Source organism: Jaculus jaculus, chromosome 16 (assembly GCF_020740685.1).
Source record: "Jaculus jaculus isolate mJacJac1 chromosome 16, mJacJac1.mat.Y.cur, whole genome shotgun sequence".
Lineage (NCBI taxonomy): Eukaryota > Metazoa > Chordata > Mammalia > Rodentia > Dipodidae > Jaculus > Jaculus jaculus.
This window is the reverse complement of record NC_059117.1, coordinates 71,601,302-71,626,723: the sequence shown is the minus strand read 5'-3', so window position 1 is coordinate 71,626,723 and position 25,422 is coordinate 71,601,302. Positions and strand designations below refer to the sequence as shown.

The following is a 25,422-nucleotide window of genomic DNA, read 5'->3' as shown; positions in this document are numbered from 1 at the left end:
ATTTTTCTTATGGTGCCCCCAGCTACCTGTTACTTAGTAATTATAACTTCACAGGCTTAGAAAGAGGTAAAATACTTCATGTTAAAAGGCATCACACTGGAAATATATTTGGGCAAAAGAGACCTTTTACAATAATTCTAGCTTCTGAAAAATCTATTTGTGCATATGTGTGGTAAATTGGCTCTTTAAGTTCATTTCGGCATACAGTAAAATGTCAATTACAAGACTTTTGTCCTCAATTGTTTATAATTTCACTACTTCCGCCTCTGAGTTTATATTAATATAGATCATTACAGATCCAGATTGTTTTAGAGAATGGTCTTGCTCTTGGGAAATGTATGTGATTTGTCAATACCTTTCAAACAATGCAGAAAAAAAAAAAAAACAGGGTGACAGGCAGACATATTGCCAGGCTCCCCCGGCAGGTAGTGCTGAGGAAGGACCAGGCCTGCTGGTTCCTCCCAAGGGGTTGAGGAGGAGGATGAGTGTCAACGGCCAGGAACACAGCACCAAGCCGGGAGTCTTGTCGAAGCAGGAACTCACTTTATTGTTATAGGCGGTTGCCTATATAGCGTTGAGAACGAGGGTGGGGATTCTAGAATGGGGGGAGAGGTAAGGGCCAATAGTATACCGCGACTTTTGAAATGATTGGTTCTAAGCGTGCGTGCGGGTGGGAATTCCAACTCCTATGTGGAAGTAACAGGCCAGAGGCCATCAGGCGTCTTGCTGAATCATAGCTGGCCAGAGGCAGATCGCCAAACTTTAGCTAGGCTCAGGAAGTTCCACTAGGCCTCGCGTCCAGGCCTTTCAAGGCCCAACAACATATATTGAATTAATGGTTCTCCTAAGTTAGGATGTTAAAAGGCTGTAAATCTAGTAATAGAAAGGTGTTCATTATAATTTTATTTCAACCCTGCTTTAGATTTGAAAACTTTACAACAATTGGAGTAGGGGAGGGGAATTAACATGATAGGGATAACTGGAAAGTATTATTAAGGCAAACTCCCCAGAATCTCCAGGCTCTATTTAAATAGCTACTTTGCCATCTCTGTTTCAGAGATATTTGCAACAAATAACTTCTCTTTCTTTGCTTTAGTTCCCATGTCCACAAAATAGTAGCCTTTCAGGGTTCATGTGGTAATAAATGGTAACACAGGTACGAGGCTGAAAATGGTGCCTGGTAGTAGCAACTAATGTTATTCTAATGTTAGTAGTACTAACATTGGTATAATGAAAACTATTTACTCTAAAACATTTTATTTTCTTCATTGTTTTGGTACTTGAGACTGAGCTGAGTGCCTTGTGCATGTTAAGTACATGCTTTCCCACTAGTTACAGCCATAGTCATGTATTATAATATTTTCATTAACATGTATAAATAGCAATGGGGGTCACTGTGATATTTTAGCACATGTTCAAAGCCTGCATCAGTCACATCTATGCCTCCAACCTCTAGTAATCACTATTTAACATTCAGTTTTATATATTCAATTTCCATGTAAGAGAGAACAGATAGCCTTTATCTTTCTTAACATAATGCCATCTATGTCTACCATTTTTTTAAAATTGACAGAATAAGTAAATAGTAATTGCATTCTAGGTGCCAAAGCTGGGGGGAAAAAAAAAAAAAAAACATGACAATAGCCCTCTCGCCCGATTGATACTCGATGTTTTTGAAAACTAGGGTAATGAATGAATGCTGTTTTCTGACCTGGCACAGGACCCTCTTTATTTTCCCAACAAGTTTCGTCCAGTGTCTCCTTAAACCCTCAACTCTCTAAGGGAAGAGAGAAATTTACATATGTCCAGGGAGCCGAGTTAGGGTTCCCACCCTTGCTACACTAGGTGTTTCATACCCTTTGATTTTTGGTTTGACCACTGCCAGGCAGTTGAAAGGTCTCATGCTCAGTTGTGCCACTGCAGAAAGAAAATCAGAAGAGGCTCCTCATCATACTAAATACCTTGTCTCTGAAAAGACGTAGAAGAGAGTTAAGGAGTAGGGAGTTCTACCCGTGGAGATTTCTGAAACACAGAGAAATGACTTCCTCTCCTCCTGGAACACTTGCCATCAGAGCCTTGGTGACCTCCTCTTTCCTACAGCTGCAAGGTTTATCAAAAGGTAAAGGAAACAAAAGTGAAGTGGCTCATGTTTGCTTTAAAAGATACAATGGTAAAACTATCTACATTAAATGTAGAATAAAGTAAAACACAGAGTTAGTTAATAAATTAGTAAAAGGACTGGCTGATGTCTTTGTCAATCCTCTTCAATAAGTGCATTTGTGATTTCAATATTTCACACATCATTGGACATATTTCTTATTTGTTTTTCTATTAAATTTGTAAGCATAGTCCATCTCAGTGGACAAAAATAAATAAATCTCTGTACTTGTAATATAGAAACTGCTGGTGCATTCACATATGTACATTTAAAATATAAAAAGCAGGTTTGGGGCTAGGGATGGTGGCGCATGCCTCTAATCCCAGCACTAGGGAGGCAGAGGTAGGAGGATGGCTATGAGTTAAAGGCCACCCTGAGACTATGTAGTGAATTCCAGGTCAGCCTAAAGTAGAGCAAGATTCTTCCTCGAAAAACCAAAAAAGGAAGAAGAAGAAAAAAAAGCAGGTTTGTATTTTTAACATTTCCCCTTAGGAAATTTTGTCCTATTTTACTTGTAAGTAAAATAGACTCTGGCAATGAATTACATAATATTTTATACAGCCTAAACAATATTTAGGTGCCTTTTAAACCCTCTTTTGCAACTGTTATTTTGGTACCATATTACATATGTGATTAAGAATCTAAGTCCAGAACTGAAATGTTAAGAGTATTACCTGGCACAGCACCTCAGAGAAATTTGGCAGGCCCAAATTTCTACATTTCATTTTTCAACTCCAGTTAAAGATGATACCATAACAACCATCTATGCTGATTTTTTTTCTATTTCTCTTTTATAAGACTCCACTAAAACTATCGTACAGGATGATAACAAATCCAAGGTCACTACAGCAAAGCACAGAAGTAACACTTGCAGGTGAGGAACACAATAGTTTTCTTGGAAGACAGATGCTGGTGGATGATAGTGATTGCTCAAGGCAGACAGAACTAGACATTAGGGAGAAGAGAATGCTTCACCTCTAAGTACCTTAACATCAAGACAAGGGGCTAAAGCATGGAAGCTAGTCTATTTGTCAACAGCAAGGAGGACAGAGGAACAGCTCCCACAGTCACCATCAGCAGCCAAAGTAGTTCCCCTGATCTTCTAAGGACTGTGACTCAGGCAAACCCAGAATTCATGGTTCATGTTTCCTTGCAGAAAATAATTTCAAGGCTAACCACTATGAATCGGAGTTACAGTTTTTGTACAGATACTTTCTTTTTTTTTTAATTTTTTATTTATTTATTTGAGAGCGACAGACACAGAGAGAAAGACAGATAGAGGGAGAGAGAGAGAATGGGCGCGCCAGGGCTTCCAGCCTCTGCAAACGAACTCCAGACGCGTGCGCCCCCTTGTGCATCTGGCTAACATGGGACCTGGGAACCGAGCCTCGAACCGGGGTCCTTAGGCTTTACAGGCAAGCGCTCAACTGCTAAGCCATCTCTCCAGCCCCAGATACATTCTTTACTATAACTTTTTATACTTTTTGGTCTTTTGTTTTTGTCTTTATAATAATGAAGTGTAGGATTTTGGTGGGGTTTGAAGCTACTATCTTTAAACAGTTGTTAAAAAAAAAAAAACTAGGGCTGGAGAGATGGCTTAGCGGTTAAGCGCTTGCCTGTGAAGCCTAAGGACCCTGGTTTGAGGCTCTGTTCCCCAGGACCCACATTAGCCAGATGCACAAGGGGGAGCACACATCTGGAATTTGTCTGCACTGGCTGAAAGCCCTGGTGCGCCCATTCTCTCTCTCCCTCTGCCTCTTTCTCTGTCTGTCACTCTCAAATAAATAAATAAAAATAAACAAAAAAAAATTTTTTAAACCTGAGGGGCTAGAGAGATGGCTTAGTGGTTAAGGTGTTTGCCTGCAAAGCCAAAGAACCCAGGTTCGATTCCCCAGGACCCACGTAAGCCAGATGCACAAGGGGTACGTGTATCTGGAGTTCATTTGCAGTGGCTGCAGGCCCTGGTATGCCCATTCTCTCTCTATCTCTCTTCTCTCTCTCTCCTCTTCTTGAAAATAAATTAAAATTAAAATTAAAAATCTAACTGAGATCATAAGGTAGTTCCTAAGGTGCACTTAACAAGATCACAACCGATAAGATCACTACATCGCCAGAAAATAGGAAGAAGTAGGATATCTTTATTGCAATGTCAACAGTTTTGTTTAGAATTCCCAGAAAATGGCTGGAATGAGGCCCTACACAAGAGTAGTAAGCCTGGTCCAGTGCTATTTATGAAAAATATTTTATCTTACTCTATTTATTTGAGAGAAAGAAGCAGATAGAGAATGTGCATGTTAGGGCCTTCAGCTATTGCAAACAAACTCCACATGCATGCACCCCACCTTATGCACCTGGCTCATGTGGGTCTTGGGAAATCAAACCTAGGTCCTTTGGTTTTGCAGGCAAGTGCTTTAACTGCTAAGTCATTTCTCCAGCCCCTCAATGCTATTTCTAACTGTGTGTGTGTGTGTGTGTGTGTGTGTGTGTGTGTGTGTGTGTGTGTATGTGTGTGTGTGTGTGTGTGTGTGTGTGTGTTTTCTTTCTATGTCAGCAATATTCACAGCAACTGTTAATTATGCTGGAGTTTTTTTCAGAAGACTCCTGGGTGAAGAATCTTTTTCTTTCCCATGAACCCAGGATTTCCCCAGTCTTTCTATCTCCTCACACTGGTCACCAAGTTCTGTTCACATGTGGAGATTACACACTTTCATACAGAGCTAACACATTTGGATAAAATCTCCCAAATAAAAAGGAAACAAACAGAATAAGGCTAGAGGACAGAGGAACAGTCAATGAACCTGTGATATGAGGAATAAGAAAGGACGTGTGAGCATCTGGAATCAAAAACTCCAAAGAGGGCTGGAGAGATGGCTTAGCAGTTAAGCGCTTGCCTGTCAGGCCTAAGGACCCTGGTTCGAGGTTTGATTCCCCAGGACCCACGTTAGCCAGATGCACAAGGGGCACATGCATCTGGAGTTCCTTTGCAGTAACTAGAGGCCCTGGCATGCCCATTCTCTATCTATCTACCTCTTTCTCTCTCTGTCAGTCACTCTCAAATAAATAAATAAATAAAACTCCAAAGACAGGGCTGGAGGAATGGCTTAATGGTTAAGGTGCTTGGCTGCTAAGCCAAAGGACCCAAATTTGATTCTTGAGAACCCATGTAAGCCAGATGCACAAGATGATGCATACAATTAGAGTTTGTTTGCAGTGGCTGGAGGCCCTAGCATGCCCATTCATTCTCTCCTCCTCTCTCACGCCCCTCCCCGCTTTCAGTCAAATAAATTTTAATTTTATTTGCAAAGCATTTTGAACACCAACTTGATATGGAAAATGTTTCATATTTTTGGAGCATTTCAGGCTTTACATTTCTGGATTAGAGTGATGTTCACCCTTTGAAGTCTGTGTACATATTCCAGAATCAAAACAAAAATATTCCAAACCTTAAAAACTTCTGATCCCCAGAATGCTCATGAGGAGTCCTTAATATGGAGCACTGTTCTCATAATGAATAAAATGAAGTGGAAGATAATGATTAACACTAAATCATGTGTCAGCTATTTTGTTTACATGTTTTCCTCATTATAAATATAGATAACATGAAAAAGAATTAGTTTATATATATACACAGAAGCATATATAGTTTTATCAGAACTATGATAATGTGTAAGGAACATAAATAAGGAAAAGTTTCACAAAGCCATCCATCAAGTACTCAAAAAAAAAGCAAAACCCCACATATCAAATCCAAATAATGCTGTCTCTTAAAATATGCTATTAACCTTTCTGCTATATTTTCCAGAAAAAGGTATGTAAGAAACTAAGAAGTCCTCGGATGAAAACTCAATTGGACAATATAACAGTATTGCTATGAATTTTCATACCTGAATAAATTTTCCTAAAGAAAATTTCTCAAAAAAAAAAAAAAAAGATGAGATGGAAATTAAGAAAGCAAAATGAAAAGAGGAACAATCCAGATGGCTCAATCTCCTATTTTAAACACAAACAACTATAAAAGGCATCATGAAAAATACCACTAAAGAAATAATAAATGCCCCAGATCAAAAAGCCTTAAATTCAGTCAGTATTCAGAGATATGCAATGAGGGACAGGGCTGCATCTAGGCAATTCATAATACAGGGATAACAACAATAGCTACAGTTAGAAAACCAAAGTATGAGAGCTTTGAAAAGCCAGAACAAGAAATATTATCATGCAGGAAAATAAAAAATATATTTCTGTTACACTTATTAATAGCATAATACTGTATGCTAAAGACTAGTATCAAAAATTCCAGAAAAGATTTCTGCATCTAACAAAACTGTCAAAGTCCAAGAAAAAAACAGTACATATCCTATATCAAAACTATTAATTTCAGGGCTGGAGAGATGGCTTAGTGATCAAGGCACCTATCTGCAAAGCCAAAGGACCCAGCTTCAATTCCCCACATAAGCCAGATGCATAAGGTGGCCCACGCATCTGGAGTTTATTTGCAGTGGCTGGATGCCCTTGCATACCATTCTCTCTTTATCTCTACTGCCTCTTCCCCACCCCCTCTCTAATAAATAAATAAAAATAAAATAGTTTTAAAACTTAAAAGCTACTAATTTCAGGGCTGGAGAGAGGGCTCAGCACTTAAGTATGCTTCCTATACAAGCCTTAGAGAGACTGAGACAACCCAAGTCTAACTCCCCAGCACCCATGTAAACAGCTGGCACATGTGTAAACCCAGTTCTGTTGGGAGCAGAGACCACAGAATTGCTGGGGTTTGTGAAAGTTGGCAAGCTCTGTAATCAGTAAGAGACTCCATCTCAAGGAAAAACAGGCTGGTGAATGATAGACAGCAAGACATGATATTCTTCTCTGGCCTCTGCAAGAACACACATGAGATTCCATCTAAGTCCACACATGTGCACATGTATACACACAGCCTACATCACATATACTGCACACATGTAAAAAAAAACTTACTTTCATGAATACAACTCCTTGGGAAGTTGCTAGAAAATATGCTCCTAGAAGAATGATGAAACAAAGCTCTAGGGTCAGTTTTGCAACTAGTCAAATTAGAAGAGGATGCCAAAACAAAAAATATCTTTAAAAGAAAAGAAAACCTGATAACGTACATAAGATAAAAACTTTTATTTAGGAAAAATTAAGAAAGAAAACATAATATAGTAATAGGAATCTAATATACAAGACATAAAATTGATATGTCAATTACAATATATGTATATTGATTATTAATACTGTTATTATAAAATTCCAACAAGTAGGGTGTGGTGGCTCACACCTTTAATCCCAGCATTGGGGAGGCAGAAGCAGGAGGATCACCATGAGTTCGAGGCCACCGTGAGACTACATAGTGAACTCCAGGTCAGCCTAGACTAGAGGGAGACCCTACCTCGGGAAAAAAAAAAAAAACAGGAAAACAGTAGGTGCAGCTGGAGAATGGCGCAAGGGAGGCTATGGAAAGGTTAAGCAGTTGACTGCATTGCTATGTGATTTTTATAAATTTAGTTTCATGTTAAAATCTTGCTCAGCCAGTTGTTTCCAAAACTGTAACATGTTAGCTAAGTCATTATTATACACTCACAATCATATACACATACCCATATGCAGTACATCCTTGCATGTGAACACATACCACAGATGCTTGTCCATTTGTGACACTGGCAATAAGCTGCATCTTGTTCCTGCGGCCTAGCATTTTTTATTATTATTATTTTTTTATTTATTTTTTTTTTTTTGGTTTTTCGAGGTAGGGTCTCACTCTGGTCCAGGCTCACCTGGAATTAACTCTGTAGCCTCAGGGTGGCCTTGAACTCATGGCGATCCTCCTACCTCTGCCTCCCGAGTGCGGGGATTAAAGGCGTGCGCCACCACGCCTGGCTTAGGCCTAGCATTTTAAGATGCTACATATCTCCAGCAAAGAAAAGTATACTTTCTCCTGAATATATATCTCTTTTGCAACATTGTAAAACAAAAAAAAAAAAAAAGAACAGAATTGAACCATCCTCACATCAGAAACTCTCCATATATACATATGCATAAATTGTCTCCTCTACACTGATAACTATTTGTAAATTTCTGTAAGTTTTCTATTTCTACAAATTTTCCTGTAGTATTAACATCATTTTAAGGTTGGAAAAAACATACCGTCTCTTAATTCGTTTCATTTTCAGATTCACTTATGAATCCACACATAACATGTACACACAACTCCTTGCAAGAATAATGGCTAACAATTGTCAAATGCTCTAAGTCAAAAGTGGAAATCTCATATTATTGTCCTATTAGTATTTAATTGATATTAGTAATATTTTCCTATTAGCCATCTTTTTAGGCTATAAACTCCATGAGTATGGGGAACATAACCCCATTATCCATGGACATATCCCTATGGAAAGCAGCCAGTAAATTCTGCATAAATGAAGGATTAAATTCTTTTAATCCCATTTTCATGCATGGCTTATACTAGTATAAGAAAACAATTGCTACATAAAAGCTCTATTGATGGCATTTCCATTTTGCCAGGCATAACTTTCTAACAAGAAAACTCAGGGAAAACAGCCTGTGATTGGTGTGCATTCTTAACTAGACAGGGGATCACACTCATTTTTTAAAATTCCAAACAGAATCCTACTCAAATGCCAAACCTATTATAACATAGCTTTTGGATTGCTAGCTCATTATAGTTTGTTCTGCTTTATTTGCCTGTGTTTGTCATAGCTGTTGTTGCTATCATCATAATTTTCTGGTGTTATTGATTGAACCTGGGGCTTCACTCAAGCTAGGCAGAGGCACTATCACCAAGCTACATCTCTGCCCAGCTTTTGTGTACTTTCAATCCAACTTACAAAAATAAGACTTTGTAAAACGTTTCTACTTTTGAAAAATATAACAGCTTTAGCACTGATCCCCAAATAGGGGGGTAAAGTGGGACACTTGCAGGAAGTCAGAATTTAAATACGGTAAAGGCAAAAAAGGTATAATAGCCCAGGACAAGTTGGTGGTGGTTTGTTCCAAAATGTCCACAGTAGATATGCACCACTCTGCTGAGAGTGGATAATAAACTATTCTTGATTTAATCCACACCCTGGTCTCAAAGCTTCTATTGTAGACCCCTCTAAATCCTGACAGAAATCAGTGTGAATTAACATACAAAGCTATAGGAAAATTTAAACTGTAAAGTTAAAAAATGTAAACATAGCCAGGTGTGGTGGTGCACACCTTTAATCCCAGCACTTGGGAGGCAGAGGTAGAAGGATCGCCATGGGTTCAAGGCCACCCTGAGACTACATAGTGAATTCCAGGTCAGCCTGGGCTAGATTAGCCCCTACCTTGAAAAACAAAACAAAGAAAGTAAACATGTTATGAGAAACATTTATTTGTAACATATTTTTAAGTTAATCTGCTTTTATTAGCAAAGAATTTCATAAGGTTGCTTTCAAACTATTTTTTGTTTCCTGACTTTTCCTGCCCTCCTCCTCTCCTGTCAACACAGCCTCCTTTCAGCCTTCATACCGTTTCATTTTGTCCTTCCCACCCATGTTTTTGTCACCTCTTGTTCCCCTCTCCGGGTTGTTCATCTCACATGCCCTTATTTACATACATAAATATTAAAAGTTAGGATCCACATATGAGAGAGAATATGATTCTTTTCTGTTCATTTTATATAATAGAATTTTACATTGCCCTTTCTAATCAAAACATAAATTAGGCATAAGGAAAGAAAATTATATATTTATGCAAAAAAGAAAATTACAGGGTCCTAACAAGTTAAAAAATGAGATATAGACTAGAGATCTACATTTACACCTAAGATGTAGAAAACTGCAAGAGAGGTTCTCCCACTGTAACAACAGCGAACAAAGCTAGATAATCAACAAAAGTTTAATCTCTATGCACCAGCAAAGAACAACAAAGAATGTGGATGAACTGCATTCCAAAGGATGGCTAGCTCCTCTGAGGACACTAACTGACTTTTGTCAGAGCAAGCAGAGAAAACAATGACCGCCATAAAAGTAGGTAATGGAGAAAACAACGGAAATTTTAAAAATTTCCTAAAGGCCAGATGTGAGCTGGGAGCCCTCCCCTCACACAAGGGCATTTTCAATCACTCTATCCTAAGGTCCTGTTATGAGCATGTAAGGACCAGCATATGGTCCAGGGACAGTTTAGATAAATAAGTTTGTTTTTCTTTGTGTGTGAGAGTAAAATTGCAAAGTCAACCTTTGTAAGCAAAAATCTAAGAAAAAGCTGAGTACAATGACATAGTAAGAGATTACCAGAAGGTGTGTGCAACCCTAGATAAGTAGTGGAAAATACAAAAAACCCAGCTGCTTAGCAGCCGTTGTCCCAGTCCTCCCGACACTATGACTGACTGAACGGCTGCTCAGCGGTCCGGACTGAGACCTCCGCGAGACGCATCACTGATCCGAATTCATCTGCCCGACACGCTGTCTGAACAACCGAGACGACTGAGACTCGCCTTGAAAACTGCGAACCGAGAGAAAGTCGGAGCACGGACCCCGCGTCGCCAGGTTGTGACGTCAGAAATCTCACAGACTGAGTCTCGCGTTGAGACCGAGTTCCGCGATATTGCGTCTCAAGTCTCGCGATATCAGGTTGTATACATTTTAAACTCATTAGAAATATTCTTGTGTTAGTAGTGATGAATATAATTTGGATATATATTATATTAGCTATAATATTAGTTGTGATAGTTTGGACTTGCTTGTGTGTGACTTTCATCCCAGTAAACTCCTTTGCGAGTACACCAGCATCTGAGTATTATTGACCTTCGTGGGTGGAATCCTCTCAACCAATCATCTTTGAGAGTGCTCGCGACAGGTCCTCTACTGATACCCATGAAAAAGACGGGGGACTGAAAGACCTGGAAACCAGACTGGCGCCATGATGGGCTTCAGTAAGGCGCTGTCCTGGCTAGGCCTAAGTTTCAAATTCCCACTTAGGCAGAAGACCAGAGTCAGCCCCTAGACATGTCCAGGCACGCCCAAGACTTATCCCTTCTTCCTCTCTGCCCCAGCCAATCAAAAGAATACAAGTACAGTTACTGTTTAAACCAGCCAATTATGTAACCACCCTCCTCCTCCTTTGTTCAAATCCCTATAAAAACCCTGCCCTCCCAGTACTCGGGGCTCTTGCATGGATCCACTGTGGCAGTGAAGTCAACAGTCTGAGCTTAGGCAAGAAGTAAAGTTCTTTGCCTTTTCATGCATATTTGGTTCTCCTTGATGGTTACCAGGGCCACCAAGAACTGGGCATAACATTTGGAGGCTCGTCCTGGGATCCTCACAGAGACCCCTGAGGACCACCAACACATGGAGCTCAGGTTGCCAGCTGGCAAGTACGTTTTGTCTTTCCTAAAAATCCTTCCTTTCATCAGAAAATTGTGGTTAGGTGGTTCCACCCCTGGAGGCCACTCTGTCTGGATGGCTGGTCCTGGGTGCCCCAGGCCCACCTGAGGGGGATTTCATTCCCCTGGTAGATTTGCAGAGGCAATGCAGGTTGCTACCGTGGCAAGAAGCCACTGTCTCAGTTTCGGTTTTGTAGTCACTGGCCAGCTGAACTTTTTGCTGTCTCTTTTTCCTTTTCTTTGTTGGAAGTACTATTTTTATGGACAGATGGGACAGATGCAGACTACCCTGCTTTCTTTACTGACGGACCACTTTCAGGACGTTAAAATTAGGGCTAATAACCTCAGTGTAGAAATAAAGAAAATGAAACATCCCTCTTTGCAGGAGCAAGTGGCCCACCTTCAGTGTGATCTGGCCACTAGAGGACACCTTCCACTTACCGGTCATACAGCAAGTCCAGGAAAACATCTTTCAGGGACCTTCTGGCCACCCAGACCAAATCCCCTATATTCTGGTCTGGTGGGACCTGGTGGAAGGCCCTCCCTCTTGGGTTACACAGGAGAGCAGATGATTCCTTCTCTTCTTTCCCCTCTGCTCCTCTACATCCTGTACTCCCAAACTCGCAGGACGAAGAACTAATCGTCCCTCCCCTCTCCCCTCCCCCACCTATAAACCTGTCTCCACCTGCAGGGCCACATCCTCAAGGCCCGCCACCACCAGCCCAACCTCCACCCATACAAAGCCCTCCCCACACTCATAGTGGGGCCCCCTCAGAGTCAAGCCCCACACCCAGAGGCCACAGTATTCCCCCCTTGAGATTACGGAGCTTCCAGACCAAGATGGTAATCATCCACTTCACTACTGGCCATTCACCACTACTGATCTTTATAATTGGAAAATGCAAACTCCTAAATTTTCCAAAAAACCGCAGGGACTTACTGACCTTTGGGATTCTATTATTTTCACCCATCTACCAACTTGGGATGATTGTCAACAATTGCTACAGCTTCTCTTTACTCCAGAGGAAAGAGAGAGAATCCAGACTGGAGCCCGAAAATTGGTTCCGGGCACTGATGGGAATCCCACCAATAATCAGGCTATCATTGATACCTTCTTCCATTTGACTAGGCCAGACTGGGATTTCAACATGGCAGCAGAACCCATAAAGAGGTATGGCCACGACTGAAGGCCATATATAAAATGGGACCTCCCCCACCAACTCATGGTTACAATCTGAGAGACTGGGTGTTTGTTCATCGCTACCATCACGAAATGCTTGAATCCCATTGGAAAGGATCCTACATCGTCATCCTAACCACACCTACAGCTGTGAAGATAGACGGAATTGCCACTTGGATCCATCACACCCACATCTGACCCGCAGGTCCCCTGGCTCAACCCAAAGAGTACAAGCCACAATGGAAAATCGACCAGGAATGCAGCACCCCACTCAAGCTCAGACTCAAACACTCTTGATCTTAACCATGCTCCTAACTGTATGTACTCCCAACCCTCACTGGGCTGTCACCACCAAATGGATACTCTGAGGCCCTAAGACTTCCCCACAAGACTTGGGGAGAGAGGTACAGACACTGATACTAACTGGCCCAGCAAGTACCACCTTCCCCGTCTTTCACCAAGATCTTTGTGCCCTAGCCAGCTCCATATGGCAACACCCAGACCCAGTTCCAGAGTACAAAAATAAGAATTGTCCATCATATCAAGTTGGAGAGAACAATGCTAATTGTGGTAGTGACTGCCAGGAACAAAAGCTTGCAACTATCAAATTTTATGTTTGTCCAGGGACAAATGACTATGGAACTTGTGGTGGGACAGAAAATTTCTTTTGCTATAAGTGGGGCTGTGAAACTTACGCTTCTTGGGGTAAAAGATAAAACTCAGGACCTTATACTGATTGGTAGAACAATCGAACATTACTAGAAAGGAGAAACCCCAATCTCCATCTCTATAACAGAAAAGGGACAAACAAGTAGAGGATGGGAAGCCAGAAAAATTTGGGGTCTGAGGCTATACAAAAATACAATTAGTCAGAATAGGGAACTCCTCTTGCAGATCCAGAGTCAGGTTGTTCTGACAGGGCCTCCCCCTGTCGCTATAGGACCAGCAGCTCCTGCCTTGTCCATTCTAAAGCCTATAGTACCAACCTCAGTCTTGAGCACCATCTCCCCCATGAACTGGATTACAACCCCAATAACCAAGTATCCCTCTGAGGTCCCTGGTGCATGCAATTTATTCAGATTACTTAATCTCACCTTTAGTTTCCTTAAGTGTACTGCTAACCTCACCAGAGAGGATTGCTGCCTTTGCTTAGATCCCAGGCCCCCACACTATACTGGTTGGACTACTGTTGGAAACTTGTCATCTCCCCAGAAAGCCTGCTGAGGTGTTCTTGGGAGAATCTCCTATCCTTACCCTTCAAGCTGTAACAGGGCAAGGACTATGTGTAATAGGGAAAGGGGGAAATCTAAATAATTCCCTTCACCTTAAACACATTTGTAACCACAACTTGGTTTGCTTGCACCACAGGCTTGACCCCTTGCATCCACCCACGATTTCTTCAGGACTCCAGTATGTGTGTTTTAGTTACACTATTCCCTCAAGTTTATGACCTTCCTTTCAGCTTGTATATGGAAACAGCCCTGGACCATCACAGACAAAAAACGAGATCTTGGGGCTTCAGCAATCCTTCTTTCAATGTTAATTGGGTCTTGCATAGCTGCAGGAATCAGCCCTGGAACAATGGTCTTATCTAGGGAAAATCAGAATTTCCAGGCCTTAAGTAACCTTATAGACTCAGATCTCACTCAATTAAAAAAGTCCATTCATCACCTAGAGCAGTCAATAGATTCACTGGCTGAAAAGTTATTATAAAATAGAAGAGGATTAGATCTACTCTTCCTACAACAAGGAGGACTATGCCAAGCCCTGGGAGAGCAATGTTGTTTTTATACCAACAATTCAGGTATCGTTAGAGATAGCTTAGCCATGGTCTGCAAGAAACTAGAGGAAAGGGCTAAAGCTAGACAACAGAATCAAAATTGGTATGAATCCATGTTTGATTGGTCCCCATGCTTAACAACCTTGCTTTCTGCCCTAGCTGGACCCCTATTTTTATGATACTATTTTTTTTTTTTGATACTATTTTTGCTGTTACTAACCCTTAGACCCTGCATAATCAATAAACTAATCTTTTTGTCAGGGAACAAATTAACACAGTACAACTCATGGTGCTAAGAACCCACTACCATCCTTTACAACCTCTTCCCTAATAAAGACCCAAGATTGGGTCCTCTTAAGTTACAAGTAGAGGGGGGAATGAAAGATCTGGAAACCAGACTGGCACCATGACTGGCTTCAGTAAGATGCTGCCTGTTATGAGCATGTAAGAACCAGCATATGGCCCAGGGCCAGTTTAGGATAAACAAGTTTGTTGTGAGAGTAAAAAGTGCAAAGTCAAAGCTTGTAAAAAACAAAACTAAGACTAAGCTGTGTGCGGTGACATAGTAGAGATTAGCAGGTGTGTGTGTGGAACTCTAGATAAGTAGTGGAAGGTATAAAAACCCCAGCTGCTCAGCAACCGTTGGCTCAGTCTTCCCGACACTATAACTGACTGAAAGGTTACTCAGCAGTCCGGACCGAGACCTCCGCGAGACGCGTCACCGATCCGAATTCATCTGCCCGACACGCTGTCCGAACGATCAAGACTCGGCTTGAAACACCACGAACCGAGAAAACACCGCGAACCGAGAGAAAAAGTCGCAGCACGGACCCCGCGTTGCCAGGTCGTAAAGCACCCGAGACGTCGCAACCCAAGTCTCGCGTTATCAGGTTGTATACATGTTAGACTCGTTAGAAATATTCTTGTGTTAGTAGTGATGAATATAACTTGGTTATATATTATATTAGCTATAACATTAGTTGTGATAGTTTGGACTTGCTTGTGTGTGACTTTCATCCCAGTAAACTCCTTTGCAAGTATACCAGTGTCTGAGTATCATTGACCTTCGTGGGCGGAATCCTCTCAACTAATCATCTTTGAGAGTGCTCGCGACACTGCCCCAGCTAGGCCTAAGTTTCAAATTCTCGCTTAGGCAGAGGGCCAGAGTCAGCCCCTAGACATGTCCAGGCATGCCCAAGACTTGTCCCTTCTGCCTCTCTGGTTACTGTTTAAACCAACCAATCATGTAACCACCCCCTACTTCTTTGTTCAAATCCCTATAAAAGCCCTGCCCTCCCGCTACGCAGGGCTCTTGCATGGATCCACTGTGCCGGTGCACTCAAGAGTCCGAGCTTAAGCCCAAAATAAAGCTCTTTGCTTTTGCATGTGTGTTTGGTAATCCTTGGTGGTTACTGGGGATGCCGAGAACTGGGCATAACAGGCACAAAGCATGAGAGCCAAGAGGACTTAAAGTGAAGTACAGTTATGAGGTCAGTGATCAGCTGTCACCAGAAAACAGGCATAATGAAGTGTTGGAACTTTTCACTCTGCAAATGTCACTGCTGTCCCAGATACAACTCAGGGACTGCTTTCAGAGAAATGAAACTCCTGACTTTACCTCCTCACACTTGTACCACACAAAAACCATCTAACTCTTGGGAAGGCAGAGGAAAACCTGCTCACTCACAGCACTTTGCCAGGATAAAACGCAGAAGTCTGCCATAGTCTGGTGGCGCTCTCACCTCGGCGCTCAGGGAAGCTTCTTTCTACAGACGGCAGTAACAACTGGGGAGACCCAAGACCCATCAAGGTGCTAAGAATAAGTGATTGTTGAGTGTCCAGTGCTAAGGGAGACAGCTCTAGCATGTCTTCCAAGATTCAGAGAACATTACAAGAGTGGGGCAGAAAGAATGTAAGATCCTTATGATGGAAAGGGCTACTTTGGGACATTATCTTCTAGGCATGAAATCGCCATTGCATTCATGACCTCACAGCAGCTGTCATTAATACCACAAGACATGCACAACATTGGGATCATCAACATTTGGTCATGGATGATGGAGGAAAGCAAAAAAAAAAGCAATCAAAATAGAAGAGAGACTAGTTGGAAAGATAAAGGAGTTCAATCGAAGGGGACAAAAGAGGGAGGATAAAATAATGTAGCTGGAGTGAATTATGAGCAAAATACATTATGCATAGGTATGAAGATTTTAAATACAAAAGTTTTTTAAAGAAGAAAACAGAAGACTGTTACCATTGATAAGGGCATCCTACACCCTCTCTAAACCACCATCCTCTACAAACACAAGGAAAAGTTTAGCTGGAAAGTGGGGAAAACAGGAGCTTTAAGAAAGCCCTTTCCTTGAAGTTGAGACATGGCATACTTGCCTGAGACTGAGGCTGGAGGAAAGAAGCCAAAAATTACCTATGTTCCCAATGTAGACTTTTACTTAGTAACAATCAGGCTAAGTCAATAAGTGGAAATGACAAGGACCAGGAGGAAGGACACTTCCATAGTACAACAGTAAAGAACCTGCCCTATAGCTAAGGATGAAGCAGGAACTCTGAAATAGTCTGCTGATGACACAGGTCCCACACTGACTATAAGGTTGCAAAAGTATCCTTCTGAGGACATGGGAGGCTCTGAGAGGCTGGGGTCAATGAGATCCATGGCAGAATATGTATCCAGCTCAAGTTCAGGTGGGAGGGATTCAAGTTAATGGCTGAAGAGAAGAGATATATCTCCTTCTGATCATGAGTAATGCTTATCTGTCTCCTGTCCTATACACACTTTCCAGCAATCAATACAGAAGATGAGAAACATAAGAAAGCAAGAAAAGGTGACCCAGAGACAATGGAGAAACAACTTAGAATCATATATTCAAAACAATAAGTAAAATACAGCATAAAAACTGAAGAAGAACTCCAGAAATTATTCAAAAATAGAAGAACATAGGAATGGAAGGCCAGAAAAGAGAAACACCATGTTGAAAATAAAATAACTAGAAGACTCACACCAACACATATTAGAAATTACAATCAATGCTAATGAACTTCAGGGCTCAATAACAGAACATTTTCAGAATAGGCAAAATAAAGTATCTATAACTTGACATAGGAAAGTTGAATAAATGGTTGGAAAAATATATGCCATGAATAAGAAGCATAAGAATAAAATGATTAGGGCTGGAGAGATGGCTTAGCGGTTAAGCGCTTGCCTGTAAAGCCTAAGGACCCTGGTTCGAGGCTCGGTTCCCCAGGTCCCACGTTAGCCAGATGCACAAGGGGGCGCACGCGTCTGGAGTTCGTTTGCAGAGGCTGGAAGCCCTGGCGCGCCCATTCTCTCTCTCTCTCTATCTGTCTTTCTCTCTCTGTCTGTCGCTCTCAAATAAATAAATAATTTTAAAAAAAGAATAAAATGATTAGAATCACTGCATTACGAGTACATAGGGTGAATTGCAAAAAAAATGCATATTATGAATAAGGAGGAACATTCCATGATAACCAATGAATCCAGAAAGATAAAGAGACCATGAGTGTATTCTTAAGACCTTAAAAATACATGACGCAAAGTGATGAAATAAAAGGAAGAGATGATATTTTACTTGGAGATTTTACCCACTTGGCAACTAGCAGAACCACTACTCAAAGTCAAAATGCACCATCAGACCAATACCACCTCCCAGTTTGGAATTGATATATGTAGAACATTATTTTTGGTCATATATTGTAACTTTATCTGAACAGACCATATTGTAGGCTGACAATAAGTCTTAAACTCAACAGTATTAAAATGGTAAAGAAAATGTTATATGAACACAGTTTAAATAAAATAGAAACCAATAATAAGAAAAGCAGAAACAAAAAACCTGTAATTAAGCAATATACCACTAAATCATCATTAAATCTAAGGAGAAATAATAAAACATCACAATATATATTAATCTGTATGATAGATTTTAAAGCCAAAATCAAGGCATCCTGGATAAAGAAAGGCTCAGAAAAGTGATTATCAGAATGAGAAAAATAACAAAGGAATTCCTTCAGGCAGATGGAATATGAGTCTACATGGAAATCTGGATCTATACAAGAAAACTAAAAGTGCTAGAAACCATACAAATGTGAATAAATAAGAAAGATACTTCTCTTAATTTCCTTATACCTGCTTAAAACAAGCATAGTAATGCCCTGATTTAAAAATACAACCCAAGAAACAAACAAAGTAGAAGCATGCTAATATAATGAAGTTACACTATATGAAAAACAGTATATATTATTTGAAGGAAGATTGTGAGATGTTAGAATTATATATGTTGAACCAGTCAGTGCCAAGCTGTTTTTATTATTTTATTATTATTGTATGTCTTGAAATCATGTTGTCTTGAATTCCTTTTGCTGAGGAAAATTTTGGCTCCCCAAGGCCTATTGTGCTTCCATAGAAATTGTGAGGCTACTTTTTCTAATTCTGTGAAGAATGCTGCTGAAATGTTGAACTTCAAAGCAGCAATATCCAAGAACATATTATGTGATTATGGAAACGTTTCATATCTGTACCATCCAGGTGGTAGTTGCTATCTATGTGTAAATAATGCTCATTTGAAATGTAGTTAGTTTAGCTAACAACATGAAATTTCAACTGTGGTTTAAATAGCAGTATTCTTATGTGTGGATAGCAGCTACCATGTTGGATAGTAGAGTATAAGAGCCACTAATAGTAGCATAGGGGCTGGGGAGATTGCTTAGTGGTTATAGGTACTTTCATAGAAAGCCTGCTAGCTTGAGTTTGGCTCCCCAATACCCACAGAAAGCCATCTGGAGTTCATCTGCAGTGGCAAGAGACCCTGGAAAATCCATAGGCACACAAACAAGTACATAAAAATATTTTAAAAGTATAGATAATTAATAATTGTGGCAGGAGATATTATCATAGACACTCAGCTAATTCAAAAGAAAATAGAAAATAAAGATGAATTAAAATATTATAAATATAAAAGTAGAAAATGAAGAGTAAAATGACCAATTTAAGCCTATGTCCAAAACTATATTAAATGTAAACCATCTATACAAACTAAACACAAAGATTTTTTTAATTCATAAATATCAAAACCTAACTTTAATCATAAATACATATGGTAGTTAAAAGCAAAACAATGAAATGTTGGAGAATTATACAAAGGAAAGAAAACCTAGAGTGACTATATTAATATCAGGTTGCAAAGTAAATCAGTCTCCACAAAAGTACTATTACAAGAAGCAAAAAGAAGGCTGGAGAGATGGCTTAGTGTTTAAAGTGCTTGCCTGTGAAGCCTAAGGACCCAAGTTTGGATTCCAGAGTACCCACGTAAGCCAGATATACAAGGTAGCACATGTATCTGGACTTCATTTGTAGTGGCTGGGGGCCCTAGTGTATCCTTTCTCTCTATCTGTCTCTCTCTTTCTCAAATAAGTAAGAAAGGAAGAGAGGGAGGGAAGGAGGGAGGGAGAGAGGAATCAATTTTAAAAAGAAGCAAAAAGAACCAGGCGTGGTGGTGCAACCTTTAATCCCAGCACTTAGGAGACAGAGGTAGGAGGATTGCCATGAGTTCAAGGCCAGCCTGAGATTGCATAGTGAATTCCAGGTCAGTCTGAGCCAGAGCAAGACCCTACCTCAAAAAAATAAAAAATAAAGCAAAAAGAGAAACTTTATCATCTTAATGGGGTCAGTATATATTAACCTTAATTGTGTGAATACCTGTTATCTGTCTTAACAGGAGCAAAGATATTCTAAGGAGAGATACTTACGCCCTTTCCTTTAGCTATCAGAATATTGAAATAATATTTCCCCAGGTCTCACTTGCTTAGAGAAAGAAAAGACTGAACCCTGGTTCCAGCCAGAAGGGGACTTTGTCTCAGAAAATGATTTCATACAGTTCTGACAACCCATAAGACTACTTTGTAAGAAACATTGGAACCAAGACAATAATGGGTCAATGATGTGTGGGACCAAAACTGATCAGTTATGCATACTTGCCTTTTAATTTGACCTTAAACCTCATGCTAGGAACCCAAAGATGAACTTTAGGGATTCACTGAACCTCTTTATTTGTTCCTCTTCCCAGTGTGGCCACATTGAATGCAACTCTGCTTTTCACCATTACTTGTCTGTTTAATTAGCCTATTGAAGGTGGGTGGCTGAACCTAGTTTATTAGGGCTGACAGAGCCTGGGCTCTGATCCTAACAAATGCAGTAACAAAATCATGAGAGTAATTAGAAGTATTGTGGCTAAAACAGTACAGTATTTATGGTACACAGCAAAAGTGACCTAGAGGGAAATTATAAAAATAGACACATATTCAGAAAGAAGAAAAGTCTTAAGTCAAAGTGAGGCAAGGGAGGAAAAGAGAGCAAATCATGGGGACACACAAAAGGAAAAGAGCCCACTGCTATAGAGTCTGGTTGAAATCTCTAGCCAGCTGAGAAGCAAGATTCAAATACAATTAACATTTGCTGTAAAAGGTACCTACATAGAGACAATATTCCTTTCATATATAGATATTTCATGTTAAAATTACAGTGAGCCAGGCTTAAGCCCTGAACTAATATGATCTTGGATAGGGCTTCATTCCTTACACAGACATTTTTTTGGGAATCTCAAAGAAGAATATTAATTTTGTTTATAGTAAAGACTTCCTGACTTCCTGCATCAGTGGGATCTAGACATTTATCTTACCAAGTGTGATCCTGTCAAGTGCTTTACAGGAACCCCTCTGTAATTTCATTTATGTTCCTTAGCAATTTTTTGAGGATAAGAGCTTCAAAACCCATCAACCTTCTACATATGATTATCATAAAGATAATGAAATGTGAGTTTCTTAGAGAAACCCACACCATATTCTCAGGTACATCTTACTTTCTTCCTGAAAGCCTTTTTCATTCTGTTAACCATCATGCTCAAAATCTATATTAAAAGTACCTTTTAATAAACCCAAACTCTGGGGTTGGGGAGATGGCTCAGCAGCTAACAGTACTTGCTGTACAACCATGCAAGGCTGAGAGGATCAGAGACTGCCTGGGTTGAATCTCTAGCATCCATGTAAAAAGCTGAGCATAAGCCAAATTTGGTGGTGCAACGTCTTTAATCCCAGCAATTGGTGGGAGGCAGAGGTAGGAGGATCGCTGTGAGTTCTAGGCTACCCTGATACTCCATAGTGAATTCCAAGTCTTGCAGGAACAAAAACAGGAGACACATTGGGCCTTGGTGCTCAGCCAGTCCAAAAACAGTAGTTTCAGGTTCAGTGAGAGACTATCTCAAGAAAACAAGTGGAGGAATGACAGTAGACAACGAGAATTCCCCACACATATACTCACAAGGCACACACACTGCATCATCACACATACTAAACTCAAAACAACACTAATAAATAGCGATGCTTTGAGAGCACATATGCTGAAATTGGAACAATACAGAGAAGATTAGCATGATCCCTGCACAAGGATGACATGCAAATTCCTGAAGGGTTCCATATTTTTAAATAATAATAATGAATAAAAATAAACCCTAATTCTTTTCATACTGGCTAACCCTGAAATTATTTTCTGTATCAAAGCCAAGTTTTCATACTTGAGTCAGGGTCCCAAAGAGACTGAGGGGCCTCCTCAGGCTGCTGCAGGTGACAGGACAGAGCTGTGTCTTCCTCACTGTCGCCACTGACACAAAACGTTGAGATTCCAAACTAAGAAACAATCGAAAACAGCAAACAATCCAGTGCAAACAAATGGTAACATTCATCATCATATCACAATGAATGAAAATCAAAACTGGAAAAGAATGAAGAAGCAGCAATGAAACAAATCTATTCTTTAACGAGGTCAATAAAACTGATCAGTGCTCCCGAGGCAGACCAAGAGCAAAAGAGAATAAAACACTCATTACTAGTATCAACAATGGAGAAGAAAGTGCCACCATAGGACACAGTGAATTAAGAGAATAAGTACTTGTTATGAACCTTATGCAAATAAATTTGTCACTGTGGGGCTGGAGAGATGGCTTAGCGGTTAAGTGCTTGCCTGTGAAGCCTAAGGACCCCGGTTCGAGGCTCGGTTCCCCAGGTCCCACGTTAGCCAGATGCACAAGGGGGCGCACGCGTCTGGAGTTCGCTTGCAGAGGCTGGAAGCCTTGGCGCGCCCATTCTCTCTCTCTCTCCCTCTATCTGTCTTTCTCTCTGTGCCTGTCACTCTCAAATAAATAAATAATTAAAAAAATAAATAAATAAATTTGTCACTGTTGGAAAAATTCCTTGAATAACCAAATGCTACACTCAAAAAGATATAGTAACAGGAGGCACAGATAGAAAATAAAAATTAATTTATAAAAAGAAGTCAGGCTTTAGCAGGATGAGTGTCCTTCCTTGATGTGCACAGATATGTAATGTAAGCAAGTCCTGCCAACCTCCTTCCTCCCTCTTGCCTAATTTTTAACAACCCGTCCTTTTCACCATCATGCTCTAAGCTCCAAAAGAGACATTTATACACTTCCTCCTTTGCCTAACATGGGTTTTTCACTTAGTTCTGTGACATATGTCATTATGTTATTGGTCCTGAAAAGAAAAAAAAAAAAAAAAAAAAAAGCAGACCAAAAAGGCACATACTATATGACTTCATCTATATGAAAAGGCTAAATTCATATAAATAAAAACAAATTAGTTTTTACCAAGGTTAAGGGAAGAAAAGCCACAAAATAACTCTTTAATAAATATGAGGTTCACTATATGGAATAATGAATGTATTCTGGAGCCAGATAGTCATAGTGGCTGCACAATATTATGAATGTACCAAATACCAATGATCTGCATGTCTTCAACTTATAAAAATGAGCAAATCAAAAATAATATATCATGACAAAGTATGTTTTATCCAAGGAATGCACAGATGGTTCAACATTTAAAAACAGATCAAGGGAGGGGCTGGAGAGATGGCTTAGCAGTTAAGTGCTTGCCTGTGAAGCCTAAGGACCCTGGTTCAAGGCTCAATTCCCCAGGACCCACGTTAGCCAGATGCACAAGGGGCGCACGTGCCTGGAGTTAGTTTGCAGTGGCTGGAAGCCCTGGCATGCCCATTGTCTGTCTCTGTCTATCTGCCTCTTTCTCTCTGTCACTCTCAAATAAATAAATAAAAATTAAAAACTAAAAACAGATCAAGGGAGTTGGGCATGGTGGCACACACCTTTAATCCCAGCACTTGGGGAAAGAAGAGGTAGGAGGATTTCAGTGAATGAGAAATCCTACTTAAAAAAAAAAAAAAAAAAAAAAAAAAACAGGCTGGAGAGACAGTTTAGCAGTTAAGGCACTTTCCTGTGAAGCCTAAGGATCCAGGTTCAACTCCCCAATACCCACATAAAGCCAGAAGCACAAGGTAGCACATACATCTAGAATGTGTTTGCAGTGGCTAGAGGTCCTCACATGCCCATTCTCTCTCTCTCTCTTCCTCCCTCCCTCTCTTTTTCTGCCTCTCTCTTCCTCTTTCTAAAAACAGATCAATATAATTCACCAAGATAATCAATATAATCACTCAAAACAGAAAACTTCATAACTACCTCACTGGTTATACATAAAAAATACTTGAGGGCTGGAGAGACGGCTTAGCAGTTAAGGCACTTGCCTGAAAAGCCTAAGGACTCATGTTCAACTTTCTAGGTCCCACATAAGCCAGTTGCACAGTAATGCAAGCACGCAATGTTGTAATACAGACAAGGGGGTGCATGCATCCGGAGTTCAATTTCAGTAGCTGGAGGCCCCAACACACCAATTCTTTTTTTCTCTCTCTCTGTACTGCTTAAAAAATTTTTTTAAGTATTCACTTGGGCAGCATATATATTAAAATCAGAATGATACAGAGATTAGCATGGCCCTATGCAAGGATGACATGCAAATTTGCGAAGCATTCTTTTTTTTTTTTTTTTTTTTTTGTTAATCACTTGATCCATGCTGTTCTCAATCTTGGCTAGAGAATCTGCTCTTTACAGATGACAGCAAATACCAGGAAGACTCAAGACCCATCAGAATAACAATAAAAAAGAAAGCTGACTGCCCAGCACAAGGCTTGTTGTCTGTATCACATCCCCAGAGGCCAGAAAACATTACAGATGAAGCATCCAATTAAACATGAGTGCTGCTCTCATTGCTAGCCTGACAGCCTCCTCCAGGGAGATGGCAGTACACATTAAGGAGACTCAAAATTCATCAAAGCAGAAAATCAGAGAATGCTGAAAGCTCAACATTAAAGGAGATAAAAACAGCCCCTTCTTGGCTCAGGGAACATTAAAAAAAGGGGAACAGAAAGAATACAAGAGCCACAGGGTAGGAAGGTATACTCAGTTGCACAGTATATATTGATAACCCCTCTGAGTACAACCCTCAGTGGAATGGGGGGGGGCAGTGGAAAGGGGACTTAAGAGTATACCCCAATGGGAATATGACCAACTTACAGTATGTTCATATATTAAAGTATTATATTAAAAAGAAGTTAAGGGCTGGAGAAATGGCTCAGCAGGTAAGTGCTTCCCTATGAAGCCTAAGGACCCCAGTTCAAGGCTCGATTCCCCAGGACCCACGTTAGCTAGATGATCAAGGGGGCACATGCATCTAGAGTTTGTCTGCAGTGGCTGGAGGCCCTGGCATGCCCATATTCCCCCCCCCCTCTCTCTCTCTCTCTCTCTCTCTCTCTCTCTCTCTCTCTCTCTCTCTCTCTCTTTCTCTGTCTGTCACTTTCAAATAAATAAACATAAGACAAAATTTGAGGCTGGAGAGATGGCTTAGTGGTTAAGCGCTTGCCTGTGAAGCCTAAGGACCCCGGTTCAAGGCTCAATTCCCAAGGACCCATGTTAGCCAGATGCACAAGGGGGTGCATGCGTCTGGAGTTCATTGGCAGTAGTTAGAAGCCCTGG

The 25,422-nt window shown here is 40.5% G+C and overlaps 1 protein-coding gene, 1 non-coding gene and 1 pseudogene across 2 annotated transcripts in view; 2 read left to right on the top strand and 1 right to left on the bottom strand.

Moving 5' to 3' along the window:
- Window positions 1-25,422, bottom strand: part of Tafa4 (TAFA chemokine like family member 4) — a 191,178-nt gene that overhangs the window by 68,512 nt on the left and 97,244 nt on the right. The window lies entirely within an intron of this gene.
- Window positions 21,908-22,010, top strand: LOC123455375. Its single transcript, XR_006633864.1, has one exon. It is a non-coding gene; the product is annotated as a U6 spliceosomal RNA (small nuclear RNA).
- Window positions 24,331-24,431, top strand: LOC123455413 (annotated as a pseudogene).